Source organism: Lagopus muta, chromosome 4 (genome assembly GCF_023343835.1).
Source record: "Lagopus muta isolate bLagMut1 chromosome 4, bLagMut1 primary, whole genome shotgun sequence".
In the NCBI taxonomy this organism is placed as follows: domain Eukaryota; kingdom Metazoa; phylum Chordata; class Aves; order Galliformes; family Phasianidae; genus Lagopus; species Lagopus muta.
The window spans coordinates 26,795,765-26,809,771 of NC_064436.1; the positions used below are offsets into that span (position 1 = coordinate 26,795,765).

The 14,007-nt window shown below is 42.5% G+C and overlaps 1 protein-coding gene across 7 annotated transcripts in view; it reads left to right on the forward strand.

Moving 5' to 3' along the window:
• The window catches only part of LIN54 (lin-54 DREAM MuvB core complex component), a 38,849-nt gene that overhangs the window by 121 nt on the left and 24,721 nt on the right, over positions 1 to 14,007 (forward strand). Inside the window, exon 1 of one of the 7 annotated variants that reach the window (XM_048942888.1) lies at positions 10 to 203. The exons of 2 other annotated variants lie outside the window; for them this stretch is intronic. The gene's annotated coding sequence lies outside the window, so the exon portion shown is untranslated. Of the gene's footprint in view, positions 1 to 9; positions 204 to 387; positions 410 to 2,334; positions 2,466 to 10,651; positions 13,270 to 14,007 lie in introns of those variants that run through there. 4 more of the 7 variants (XM_048942895.1, XM_048942894.1, XM_048942890.1 and 1 more) reach the window with 4 other exon arrangements.

The window sequence follows — 14,007 nt, forward strand, 5'->3', positions numbered from 1 at the left end:
GTAAGCGCTGCGCCGGCGGTTGCCAGGGCGCCGCGGCGCAGTATTATGGGATGCGGCGGGGGAACGGCGCGGGGCGCGTGATTTTGAACAAACGCGGCGGCTCCTCGCGGGCACTGCTGCCGCCGCCGCCGGGCGCGACACCGGAGCGCGGCGCGGAGCGAGGAGGAGGAGGAGGCGGCGGCAGCGGAGCGCCCGCCCGCCCGGTGAGTGCCGAGGGGCGGGAAAGCGGCGGCGGGAGGGAAGGAGCGGCGGCCGGGAGCGGCGGGGCGCTGACAGCCGGCGGCAGGCCGCAGGCCCGGCCCGCCGCGGGACTGCGCAGCGAGCTGCGGGGAAGCGCCGCGCTCTGCCCTTCGGCGCGAGGGGCGGTGGCCCCTCCGTACCGGGGCGAGAGGACGGCTGCCGGGGGCAGGTGCGGCGGGGGCGGGCGGGCGGGCGGCGGTGACGGGGTGAAAATGGCGGATCTTTCGAAATAGGGCCGGCGGCTCCCGGCCGCCCCCGCGCCGCCGCCACCGCGGGGAGGGCCCGGGGGAAACGGAACGGAGCGGGGCGGCCGTCGGTGGGATGAGATGCGCGCGGAGCGCTGTGGGGCTCGGGTCGGGCCTGCGCGCGGCGGGGCCCGGAGGGAACCGCGGCTCCCGGTTGTGGAGCAAGGAGGAGAACCCCGGAGGAGCTCCCGGAGCGCGGCTGCCCTTTGTCTGCGGGGTGCCGGCCCCGGGGAGGAGGGAGCGGCCCGGCTCCGCGCTCCCGCGGCGCAGGTGCGAGGGCGGTACCTGACCCCGCGCCCTCGGACTCGAGCACCTGCTGCAGGGGCCCGGCTCACCTTGGCGTCGCCAGCCGTGCTGGCGATTGGAGCGCAGTATTAATTAGTTGTGGCCGTGGCTTGTCGGCACATCGTCTGCTAATTACGTAACGTTGTACGTGAGGGTTTCGGGTTCCGAAGTGTATGGGATCTCCTGTCAGGATGTAACTTGCGCCTGGGAAATGCTCCAGGATGGAGATCTGCGACCAAGGAGGGGCAGGCAGCAGGAGGTGAGCCCTCACGGTGCTATCCTTCTGAAGCGCTGCACAGTTACTACAGCAAATGGTGAACGCGGCAGAATCACTCTTAGTGCACTTTGCAGTGTTTATGTAAAACTAGTAATAGCTGCTGCTGCCAGCAGCAAAGCCTTCCATGTGTGGTTACTTTTTTTCATGATAGCTTTCTGAGTTAGTAGAGGCAAGAAGAGCAGTGAATTATCAGCTGAGTGTTTCCTATGGCAGAGGAATTCCCTCACAAAATGCATTAGCCATCTTGTTTTGTTCCCTAAAACATCCAACTTATGTGTGTGTGACGAGGAATGATGTAATTGTGTGCCTTGCACAGATTTTCATTAACCAATGAGTGTATGCATGAATTGCTCCATGAGCAAAGCCTTCCTAAAGGCTAACTGGGAGTGCATGTTAGAAAACAAGGCCTAGCTAATCCTGTGAGTTAAAAGCATGCTCCATGCTGGCTGTAGATCTATCAGTTTGAGCAGTTTATTATGCAAGGTTAATTCAGGTTACGTATCACAGCTGTTTGTTTTGCTTATTCTGCTGTGTGCAGCCCAGCTCAAATGGTCTGTCACTGAACACTCTGTGCAGTTCAGCTTGTTTTCTTGGAAGAAGCTGTAACTAACTGGTTTCAGATCGAGTATCTGCTAACCACAGGTGAACTGAAAGTGTGGAGAGTGCTGTGGGGTTTCAGACTCAGAGACACTAATATCTCATATTGTCTTTTTTATTTTAGATTTTAAGAAGCAATTGCTCTAAGCCCCTTGAATTCATTTCCTTCCCACCTGTTGGAAAAATATTTTATGGGAAATGAAGCAAGACAAACTACGGAGGGCTGTTAGTTTCTGGTTCTGCAGCATATTGTTTCTTGCTTCTGTTTCCTCTTTGTACTGTAGAAGTGGTGCCTGCCTTCTTCACACCTGGTTAGAAAAACTTGTGATGTCCAAAAGAATTTATGTGCTGCAGTTTTAGGATCCATTACAAGGCAATAAACTCTTGGTTTTATCCTTATTAGCTGCAGGACCTCCCAAAGACAAGTGAATAAAGGTTTCTAGAAAGCTTGCTTCTAGGACTTGTCTCGAGTAGCTTTGTTTATCACTTCCAAAATCTTTAAAGCAGCATGGAGTTCTCAGTACAGCCCATGAGTCATCTTGCTAGCTTTATAACATTAGAAAATATGAGTTTGTCTTGTACGGGGAAGGAGACATCAAGAATAACTTCTTGGTTGATTATGGGGTCACATAGCAGCACAGTGTGAGAGGTACATGTTTCTCACATTCTAGATCTGGACAAGGACTAGCAGCTCCTCAGCCTTTCCAGCCTGTGTGTCACTCCCCTTCACAAGCCATACTACTGCCAGCAAATATGCTGCTTCCCAGCCTTGGGTAATGTTCATGCCTTTGGGCCATATTTTGATCCATCATGAGTTCCAGGTACAGAGATTTCTGCCAGTTTTTGTATTTTTTTCACTTATAACTTACCTGTTGTTCTAATTATTACTCTCCCTTTTATTTTGGAGACTTAAAAAAAAAAAAAAATGTAGCTACGCATCCCTTTGAACCCATGAACACTTGCTGCTTTCTTGATGTTGGTACTGTTCCTTCCTCTTTCACACTTCCCCTTCTCTTATACTGTGCCTAAACTCTGCGTAGTCCGCATAGTGAAAGACTCATCTATGTTAATACTAATATGGGTTTTGCTCTAAGCTGGAGTGTATCTGCATCAGATGGCCACCTGACATAGTCTGGTGGCCTCCCGCTGCTGGACATTGGTTGTACTCCCTTCTTCTGCTCCGGTTGCTTGCTTTGAACTGGTTTTCTGGTTCTCCCAAAACTCTCACTGAGCTCAAGTAGCTCTGTTTGCAGGCAGAAGCTGTGCATTAATGCCAAGCGAGGAAGGAGGTCCCTGAGCTTCCCTGGTACCTTAACCCCATTGCATGATGGACTGTGCCATGGTTCTGGTGCTCACAGACTTTCAGTCAAGCTTTCAACATGCCAACCCACTAGAGTCTGTTTGCAACATCGCACAGTGGCTGCCCTCCTGGGTTAATGTATGGCGGTGGTTGTGCAAGAGATCCCTTGAACACTGGTGTTAGCAGCATGGGGAAAGCAGGGTTGTGACAGCCTAGGTTTGGGTTTGGACAGCTAGATCTAACTCAGCTTCGTTCCTCGATCTGTTCCACCCCTGCAGCTATACAAATGTTTGCTAGCACAGGGAGGAAAGAATGTGTTGGATGGAAATGAATAAGCAGATGCCAGAGGAAAACAGGAGGGCTGTAGTAGTAGTGCCTGCTGAGTACTTCTGGGGAATTCAAGTACAAGGTGGTAATGCTGCTGATGACATGCTCGCAGCAAGTGCTGTCTGAAATAACAGTGAAACGATAGATATTCCTCTGTTTTGCACTGTTATCTACCCCAAAATTGGAGCAGGTGCGTATTTTATTAGTATGTAATAGCCAGTTTCCTGATAGTAAGATTGTTTCACTACTGGTGTTCTTTTTAAAATTGTAATGAAAACTTAAATTAGCCATAACTGACCAAGGAAAGGAATTTTTCTTCATAACTGGCTTTTAGCAAGTGGATTTTCTTTTTCTTTTTTTTCCCCTTCCAGCCATTATTAATAAAATGGCTAGCACTTCCATATTAAGCATGGCAGAAGTGACATCAGCCTAATATTTTTCTCCCATTAAAAACTGAAATACTTTCTTTGTAACAAAGAACTATCCTGTCCCTTGCATGTGATAACTGTTACTTTAAACCCATAGAGGCTGCTGATAGGGGTAGTTGGCTCATTCTACTTACGTGGAGTAATGGCAAGAGGATGCTACACCTTGAGTGAATTATGGTTGCCTTGGGAACTGTTTTAGTTTTGTAACTATAGCCAGATGAATTTATGACAGAGAACATAAAATGTCTCTTTAGGTAAAGCACTTGATGGTTCTTCTTAGTATTCCTTTTAAAAGATTGGAGAGAAAAAAAAAGGCTGCTACTTACATGAGTTCTGCATTCAGCATTGGATAATAGCAAGGTTGTTTTTTTCACTTGCAACAGTTTGCTTTGTTATTGTATTTGATGAATCTAGAAGTGCAATCTTCTGAGAAATGGGCAGACTCCCTCCATATCTCACCTTGCGCAGAGAATGGAAATGAATTTGTTCCACATCATAATTTTTCTTATGTCATAATGATGTGCATTCACTTAGCTGTTACATATACAAACACAGTGAGCCTGTGAGCTTAGTTTATTATTTTTTCCACTGACCTTTGTTAATCATAGCTTTCTTAAGAGTTAACATTTTTGATAGTTTTTTTCTGTGTGACTGTATTTTTAAGGCCATCTCTAGCTCAGTAAGCTTAAACAAAAGACTCTCTGTTGGAAGAAATGCACTGCTGAGTGATTTTGTAATTCTTTGCTTTATGACAAAACAAACCCTGTAATTTTCAAGACAAAATGTGAAGCACAAAAGAGATTGAGGAAATGGGGAATACGTGAAATGAAGGGCATCGCTTTGCTCGTTATTGAAATAGCAGTAAAATAGAAGGATGGTAGATAATTAGGAAATTATAGAACACTGATGGCCTACACATGGTTGTGATCTTCAGTTTGATAAAATGCTAATTGTCCTGAACAAACGTTGGGTATGCATATGATTTAGTGAAGGCTTTCCTGCTGTGAAGAGTTTCTTTAGAGTTGTTTTCAGGCCTCTTACACCATTGATCTTTGTGAGTTTCAGTGTGCCTCTATGATCTTGGCAAAAAGACTTGGCACAGCAAACAAAATGAAGTGGTTGTTGTTGTTGAATAAAATGACCCAATCAAATAATTTCTCTAATAATTCCTTTTTTTAATCAACTTACATCATTGAATGACCTTCACTTCTCTTTCTGACCTGTTGCTTGATTCTGCATTGCATGGGCAGGCATTCTGTGTCACCTGCACTAGCTTGAAGATAAGAATCTGCGGGGACTACAAGGCTTGTATTTTTATATAGTTAAATCAAGATTTTCCTGAACTAAAATTCTTCTGTTTGAGGTAATTTCTGGAGCATTACACCAAGTAGCAATGTTTGTTTTTCCTCCTGCACAGAATAGTTCGGTGTTGATGCTGCAAACTGGCTGCAGCCTTGGGGACTAACAAAGCTGTAGTCAAGTGGAGGACTGCAGTGATAAAGGAAAGACTGTTGCTTTGTTACCTGTGAAGAAAAAAATAACAATTGGATGTGAAGTATGAACTCTCCTAGAGAGAAGCAGAAAACCTGTAAGAGGGAGGCTGCAGGTGTGCTTTCATAATGGATGGCTACTGGAATAACTGGGGACAAATACAAGCTCCCCTTCTCTGTTGGAGGGGCAGATGAGTTTGGGTGTTGCATCTAGAAAAAGATGAAGGCTGAATTAAAAAGCTTTGACTTCTAGCCAGTTGTCTCGCATTGTCAAATCAAGTTTTGCAGTGTTGTCCTCATGAGTTACTCTCTTTTGCTTTTGTAGTTTGTTTATAGCTGTAAAATCAGTTTCTTTTTGTGTGTGAGGAGGGCGGGGAAAGGGGCGCAGAACAGCCCTTAGTTGTTCAGATAAGAACCTGGGCTTCCCTCAGCAATGCAGGTGCTGTCCAGTTTTGCATATAGGTCCTATAGACACGGTTGGGTGTTGGCTTTAATAAAACTTGTTTTTGGTGAGTGTTCAGTACGTGTCCTGAGCTGGGCTGCGGTGGGCTTCTGAGAGGTTGATGCTGGCTGATTTGTATTCAAGCTGCGCTGAGTCACAGCAAGTAACCTGCCAAGGTGGGATTGTTTCTGCACAGTCAGCTTCAGTGCCTCACAACATGTAATGCTGTTGGACTCCATTACAAAAACTGTGAATTGGCAGCTTGCTAATGCTTTTTGACTATATGCAGAGCTGTTGTTTATGTAGGAAAGAAGCAAGCAGTGAGCTAGGTGATCTTGAAAGATAAACATCTTCTGTGGAGCAGCACCAGACTTTGTGTTTAAACTTTCTTCTGTGAATGAGACAGACTTTCTGGATCCATTTCAACTCAGTATGGTGGCAACTTGTCCAGCGATGAATGTGTTTGCTGTGGAAGTGCAATTGGGAAGAGTGTCCTGTGAGACCAGGAAGGGATATGTGGAGCAGCAGAGGGCATGCGTGGAGAACTCTTCCTCACAGGTGTCTTTTGTGTGCTGTCTGGAATAAAGCATCTGCAGAGATGGTGTAAGATGCAGTGAATCTCTCTGTTGTGTCCAGGATATTGAAAACAAAAGAGCTGTTAGATATGTTGTGTGTATCAAGCCTCTCTGGCTAGTCCACTGTGTGTAATGTGTTTTCCAAGTTTTTCTCTGAAAAACTTAACAGTTGGATTTCTTGAGGAAAACTCACCACTAGTTGTTTATATGTTTTATGTCCAGAAATTCTTCAACCGTTTGCGTTACCATCTTCAGACATCTGAGAAGCTGGACTTTGAAGTGGCCCACGTACTTTTGGAGCAGAAACTAAGATTTCACTGGAGTTCCCATTTCTATTATTGAATTGATATCTTGTCTCAAAATCTTCATGTGGAATTGGCTCCACAAAAGCAAGCCAGGTGCTGTGCAATGTGGTTATTCGAATACCTTTCAAAAGCAGTATGAAGGTCTTCTATCTACAGATTTAAGTGTAAGGGAGGAATAATGATGTTCTTGGCATCAGAGCCAAATCACAATTTGCCTGCAGGCAAGCTGTTTATGTTCAGCTTGGTCTTGCTGCAAGTAGACTTCTGTGCTTATAAAGTGTTGTATTTAGGGCTGGTAGAGCTACTGAGATCTGCAGCTAGATATGCAGGATTCTGGCAAATTACTGCAACCTGACTCTTCATAGAGGTGTCGTTGCCTTTCTTCTATTGCTCAATTGGACTCAAAACTGAAGCAAGCCAACTCACTGATAAGATAAGCAATAGAGGCCGTAACAACTTTCACTGCTCTCTGAATCCTGACAGCACTCTCTTGAAAACATTACAGGCTTGATCTTAGATTTCTATCTAGTTGTAAAAGTTAAAAGAAGTTAGAGATTAAAAGGCTCAAGTAGTTACTTAACCACTGAGATTCTGCGAGTTGCTAATAAAAATGCCACATTGTTGTGTACTTTTGTAAGTGAATTACCAGGCTAAAATCAGCATTGCTTGTGTTTTGGTTTTGGCTAAAGTAAGCTGGGCGATGTGTTGTGCATCCTGGAGTGGCAGTGGTGCTGAAGTACACGTGTAATGCACTGTGTAACCACTGTGCTTCTGGACTTGCCAAGCCTTGGTAAAGTGGATGGCTTACGGCTCCGTTATGATGAACCTTAGCATGTAAATACAAGATGAAAATGCACTCTTGCAGAAATTGTTGGCAGCAAGCCTAAGTTAAAAGGTGCCTGGTATGATAACACCTGTTAGCAGTCTGTGGGGAACTGGATATCAAGCCTGTAATGGCAGCTTCTGTGCTGCTTATTTTCCAGTGTGTGTTTGGGGCGATAGTACCATGTTATCCAACTCTTCTCCAGGCTGGTGTTCAGGAGGCATCAAGAAGGAAAGTAAAACCTTTATTTCAAGCTACGCTTAAAAGACTGGAATGAAGCATTTTTCTCAAATCTGTGTTTCTTGGGCCGATACCTTTTACCTGTCTGTTAGCTTTTCAGTTGAGCTAAGTTTGCTGCATCCATACTCATTTTGACATCAGATTCCTAATGCATTACTTTTCTGGAGTATTGAGGAAGATAAATGACATGTTGATGTTATGGCTATTTCTTTTAGTCTCACCACAAAGTTTGCATAGAGCCTAAAGTTGGAAATGCTTCACTGAATGTACAAAATCTACAGACTCAAAACTTGGATTTTGTGGTACTGAACACCTGCAAAATGTATTTAATGATCATAAGAACACGTGACTTTTTTTTCTTTTTTAGAGTTTGTGCTGTTGTATTACCATGAAAATGAGGGCAATTGGCAGTGCAAACCAAAGGAAGGAGAAGGGAAATCTTCTGATTCTTTCAGTTTCTATCTTTCAGTTTGCATTGGAGGTCTATTTGGAACAGAAAGCAAACTGAGACACTTGGTAGTGTTCTGCTGCAATGAATGTTCTATATATCCAAGTCTTTCTTGAAGGTTGTAATAGGAGGATGTGCTCTGAACATGCAGTGCTAAACCTTATTGCTACACCACTCCTTTCTAAGAGAAAAGGAAATGTAGATGTGGGTATGGAGTCTATGCAAAGTTTTATTTGTTAGTAAATGGAGCACAAATGCATATCCTAACTACCTAATTCTGGTTTCTGCCTACTTCAATTGGGCATGCCAGTTGTTTCTCAAATATGTATGTATCAATGTGCATGCAGAATGGGGTGCTCTTAGATTGACAGGCAGAGTTCCCGTGACAGTAATAGCTTTGCTGTTAAGAGCAAGCCAGCATTTCTTGGCACCAACAAGGAATAGACCCTGAAAGGGCACTAAGCTGCCCTCAAGGACCAGATTTATTGTTGGCTGATCATGGTTAATCTTCAGCACCAAGCAGAAGTGCAAGTTTTCCACTTGCTACAAGTAGCAAACATGGAATTTTTGACTACTTGAAAAACTACGGATTGAAATGTAGATACATCACGAAATACAGACTAATATTACTAATATGACATGGTTTCCCTACCTTCTTGATGAACATTTAATTAGCATGTGAATGCTGGGTAACAGCTGTGAGCTATGCATAGAAAAGTAACTTGACCTTTAAGTGGTTTGGTTTTCTAGGTACATGTCATTCTGGGACAGCGTCTGGGATGGGTTTTTGGTTTTTGTTGGTGTTGTTTGTTTGTTCTAGTAATGCTTCTCAGTACCTTTTTTTAATCAACAGTGTGAGAACTGTCTTTCTTGCTAGTTTTGTTTCATACTTGATAGTACATTTGGGCAGTGTGGCAGTGGTTCTTGTGGTGAAAAGGGGATTGTCCAGTTTAGGTCTGTTTTAAAAGGATGGTTTTGTAGTAAGCATATATATGTACACATAAAAACATAAAAATACTTTGTACACACAAAGTACACATATGTGTAATGTAATTCAAGCATTGGTGACTTTATGACATACTGCTTTCATGAAAAACTTGTGTTTTTCCCCTCTTTCCTTCAAGCTTCTGTTTTGCATGAAAGGCTTTCTGACTCATGGGGATTTTTGGTCATGTTCTATATTTGAGGACTTTTACTTCTATTGTCACAACTGCTTTTGTACTCTGTGTATAATCTAATTTCTGTGGTAGCGCGCCGTGATGCCTTGTGTGTGAGAATTCATTTCACTGTGAAGGAAACAGCGTCGGGTCACGAGATTGTCGAGCGTTGCAGCATGTTTGTATCAGACACGGTGTGGTGAAGGATGGCTCTGTGGTCGTGTTGCATGCATCACTTCTTAAGCTTTGAGAATGGTCAGTTAAAGGCTTTGTGGTTAAGGCAGTGCTTTTTCATATCTTTATGTTGATAAAACATACCTGTTTCAAGGATCTAAACTTCAACAAAATGTTTTGTTGATCCACAAAACAGATCCACAAGAGAACAATTTCTGTTCCTTTGGGTGCTTTTTGGCTAACTGCACTCAAACTGTCCTTGCTCTTCTGTAGCATTTATGTCAATGACGGCAGTATGGAGAGCTTAGTAATTGTTCCAAGGTTGAAGAATTGCAAAAGCTTTCTTTGTGTCCCCTGTGCTGGAAAATTAGGAAGGGAAATGGGAACAGGCGAATGAATTGCTACTGCATTTCCCCTACTGAGTAGTACTTGGATCTTTTCTTTTTTGGGGGAGGAGCTTCCAACAAGTTGCTGCTGAAAAGTTTTAAACCTCTTAATCTCTAAGTGGTAAGGCAAAAAAAAAAAAAAGATTTTTCTGCTAGACAACCTTGTGGAACATGCATATTGCTATTGTTAGAGATTGCAGGGGAGCAAAACCTGAGAAATAGGAAAGAATGAGAGCACCTAAACTTCCATTGCACGTGGCTGAAAGTATCTCAAGTTTTCTAGATGAATTGCTTAAATAAATGAAAAGGAGTCATAATTATCAAGGATCTGTTACGTGTTTCCCTTATTTCCTCCTGCTCTTGTCTCTATTCCATTCAGTGGATTTAGAAATTGTCCTGGTTTCAACTGGGATGGAGTTGATTTTCTTCATAGTGCCTGGTGTGATGCTATGTTGTGGCTTTAGGAGAACATATTGATAATAAAACGATGTTTCAGTCACTGCTGAGCAGCGCTGTACAGAGCCGAGGGCATCTCAGTTTTTTAGCTTCTTATCCTGCCAGTGGAAGAGTGGGGGGAGCACAGTTTCCTCCCCCAGACACAACCAGGACAGCTGACCTAAACTGGCCAAAGGGTGATTTCATGCCATACAGCATCATGTGGGGAAGAAAAAAATGGTGGGGAGTTGGCTGGGGGGGGAGGGGGGGCAGCTGCTGATTCGGGACTGGCTGGGCACCAGTCAGCAGGCGATGAGCAATTGTGTTGTGCATCACTTGTTTTGAGTCTGTATTGCTGTTAATTACTCTCTTCCTTTTCTATCTTTTTGTCTCAACCCACAAGTTCTTTTCTCTTTTTTTTTTTTTCTTTTTTAAACTTTCCTGATTCTCTCCTTTTCCCATTGGGAAGGGGGAGTGAGTGAGAGACTGTATTGGTGTTCAGCTGCGTGCCAGGAATAAACCACAAGAATAAATGAATATTTCTTTTAGCCCTTGCTCAGTAAGAAGTCTAGGAATATGCTGATTTTCATTATTGTAACTTCATATGAATATTGCAGGGATTTCTGAGTTACAAAATATTCCAATCTGAGCCACAGCCTGTAGACAGTCCTGCTCTCACCTTCATCTTAAGTGATGATGCAAAAAACAAAACAAAAAAACCCTCTAAATGTCGCCCCTGTTCTACCAGTTAACCAGTGACACAGTTTTGTTTTGCCTTCTTCCAGTTGGGTTTTTGAGTCCCTTTGACCTTCAGTGAACAACTACCTGTTTAGATGACCACTTTACTTCTCCACCATTGATACAACTCTAGTATCCAGTCACACTTTCTCCCATTTGCACACAGTTGAGGAAAAGAAACTGCAGCTTTACTGGTGTTCTCCCTTCCACTTTACAAGTTAACGGCCTAGATTGTCTTAATAGCTGATGATCTTTTCCTGGCTTCACTGATCTGTGGAAAAAAAACTCTCAGCACAAGGGTATATGTAAGAGCTTGTAACTACGTTACTGCAAAGATTGAGTCGTATATTTTTTGTTTTTCTGGGACCTGCAAAATTGTTTCTTGTTTTTCACCCCTAAGGAAGAAAATTGTAGTGGTGATTGTATGAATATTCACATCTGCAAATATGGTTGGAGATGAAGCAGTTTTATATATGCTAGACATTTCTATGCAATTCATCCTTGGACAACTGTGCTGGGGATGACCTCGTCAGAGCAGGGATGGCTCAACAATTGCAGTATGTTTGCTCTTGCTGGCTCTTAATAGTGTTGTACCTAAGGGCACACCTCTATCCCACCTTTAAGTACTGCTTCCTCTGGTACCTGCAAAGGTACTTGCTTGTACTTGTATCTGCTTACCACCTGGCAGTTCTTTTGTTCATCCCAAGGCAATCTCAGTTCTTTAAGGGCTCTATTGTACTTGGTGCATTTATGAAGCTTTTGGATTTGGATTTTCTTTGTTTTGGGTTTTTGCTTTTGTACTTCATGATGGGTGCTGATACAGGAGGTGTTTCTGGTTCAGTCTCCTTCTTTACTGGTGAAATGACGCTTCTGAAATTGGTTTATAAGTAGCATTGCCAACAACTTCAGGCAGGCCTATAGGGTTACGCTGTTGTTTTCTTAAGACTGAGCACCACTAAGCCTGAAAAGACCATGGGAAGCAGGAGGTACAGGTAGTGAGGAGACCCATGATCCAAGCACACAGGATCTGTCAGAACCCTTGTCTCCATTCTGTATTTTGCCAACAGTCATTGCATTTTTATCCCCCATCTATAAATCCAACGTCAATCTTCATGGAGTTATATTGATACAAATATGGTGATCAGTCTCTTTTCTCCTTGGTTTTCTATTTGTACTGTAACTAAAATTTAAAAAATGGAGAAACTTACTAAGGAAAAAAAAAGCACTGTAGCTTTGTAAGGATTTTGAGAAACAGGTATAAGATTCAGAAGTATCAAAATCATGTTAAGCAAAAGCAAGTTTCAGATTATTCCTTTCTATCTTTTTTATGATTATCAAATGTAGGTCTGTAGTCAATAAGATGGGCACAAGTGGGCCACTCAGGCTGAACTTTTGTCCCCATGCAGTCTCCATACTCAAAAGAAGGTGACAAAGTAACTTCTAAAAGCCGTTGCTACCAGACCTTGGCTGACAATACACTTCAGTCCCTAATTATTTTTTCAATGCATTTAGGTAACTTTATGTCATGTGCTGGGATAGAATCTTAATGAACAAATCTGCATTATATGCATTTTTTTCAAGAGCTTTTAATTTGTTGCATTGGCCTTATTCTGTGGGCTCAACTGATCTATTAATAAGTGTTTGTGCAGTCCTTGTGGAGTTGGCCATAGTGTGCTTATCCACTTGTTTGGTTTAGACAATTCTCATAGGGTTTTCAACAGAATGCATGTAAATACTTAGTAATGAATCCTTCAAGAGTTTGGCATGCTTTATTATTGGAAATCATTTTAATAGGGGAGCAAAAAAATGTAAATAGAACATTTGTTATGAATGAATTTGAAAAGACAAGCACCTGAATTGTTGAGAAATCCAGAATAAATACCTAGAAGTAAATAAAGAAAAAAATCTTCCGGGATGTTGAGAAGCTGCTGTCATCAAAAGCTGCTTCATATAGATAAGATTTCCTCATTTCATTACATACATCTATTTCAGTTGAGTAAACAAGGAAGAAATAGAACCACTAAGTTGTTTGGTGTTTTCCTTGCTGTCGTTAACACCACCCTATATACAGTAGTCTATAAGATGATGAGGCCTAATACTTCAACAAACCTTGCTGTTGATGTCTGTAAGCTGTTAGGTTAAAAAACATGTAATGTTTCTCATCTTTTAACTTATCGGATTTTAATTTCAGACTTGAAGCAATGTATTTATTTTTGTTTTTTGAAATGCAGGAGGTTAGAAGTCAGTGCTGTTCAAAATTCTGTTGCGTTTCCATTTAAGTTTTCATTGAAGTAGATAAAGATGGTTAACAGCCATTTACCACCTTGTGGCAGAGGCACAAAGAATACAAGAAAAGAGTAAGTTTCTGTTTATCTGCATAGCTGCTTAGATATATTTCAATTCTTTATGGTTATGTTAATAAAAGCTACTGAGACTGACCTTTCTTTTATGGAACGGCACATAAGTATGCAATCTGAAAGTAAATCATTTGAAATAAAACATTGTTACTGAATTTGTTTTTCCACTGCTTGATTTAGATGATTCTCTTATTTTCAAACATAGGAGCAATCATTATTTGGGTTGTGGTTGACCTTAAGAGTCCAGCATCTGGATTCAAGCCCTTTGATCCTTTCAGGACAAGAACAGCTTGATGGGTTTTTTAATAGAGAATAGCTCTGAATTGTGAGGTTTAAGGCATAGTTCTGTTTAGGTTGAAGGGGAAGGATGAGGAGAAAGTAAAACAGCACAACTCAAAAGTGCTAGTGGTCTTAGCATACGCAAAAACAGTCCACTTCTATTCCAGTTTTTCTGTTACCTTGTGCGTGGTTAACCACTTTGACTCAAAGACAGCAACATGATACTAACATTGCTAATGTGTCCTTAGGAGTAAGGTGTTGTGTCTAGCACTAGTTATGAGGGCTGGCATCAATTAAGGCTGTTCTGGCGTTGCTTTGGGATAAATGCTCTCCAAGAGGAGGTATTTCTGGCAGTGACATCAGAAAACAGACATTTAAGTGTCTGCCAATAAATGAGCTGTGTACACGTTTGACTGTAAGTCATCTGAACGAGTTCTTAAACAGCTGAGGATGCTTGAA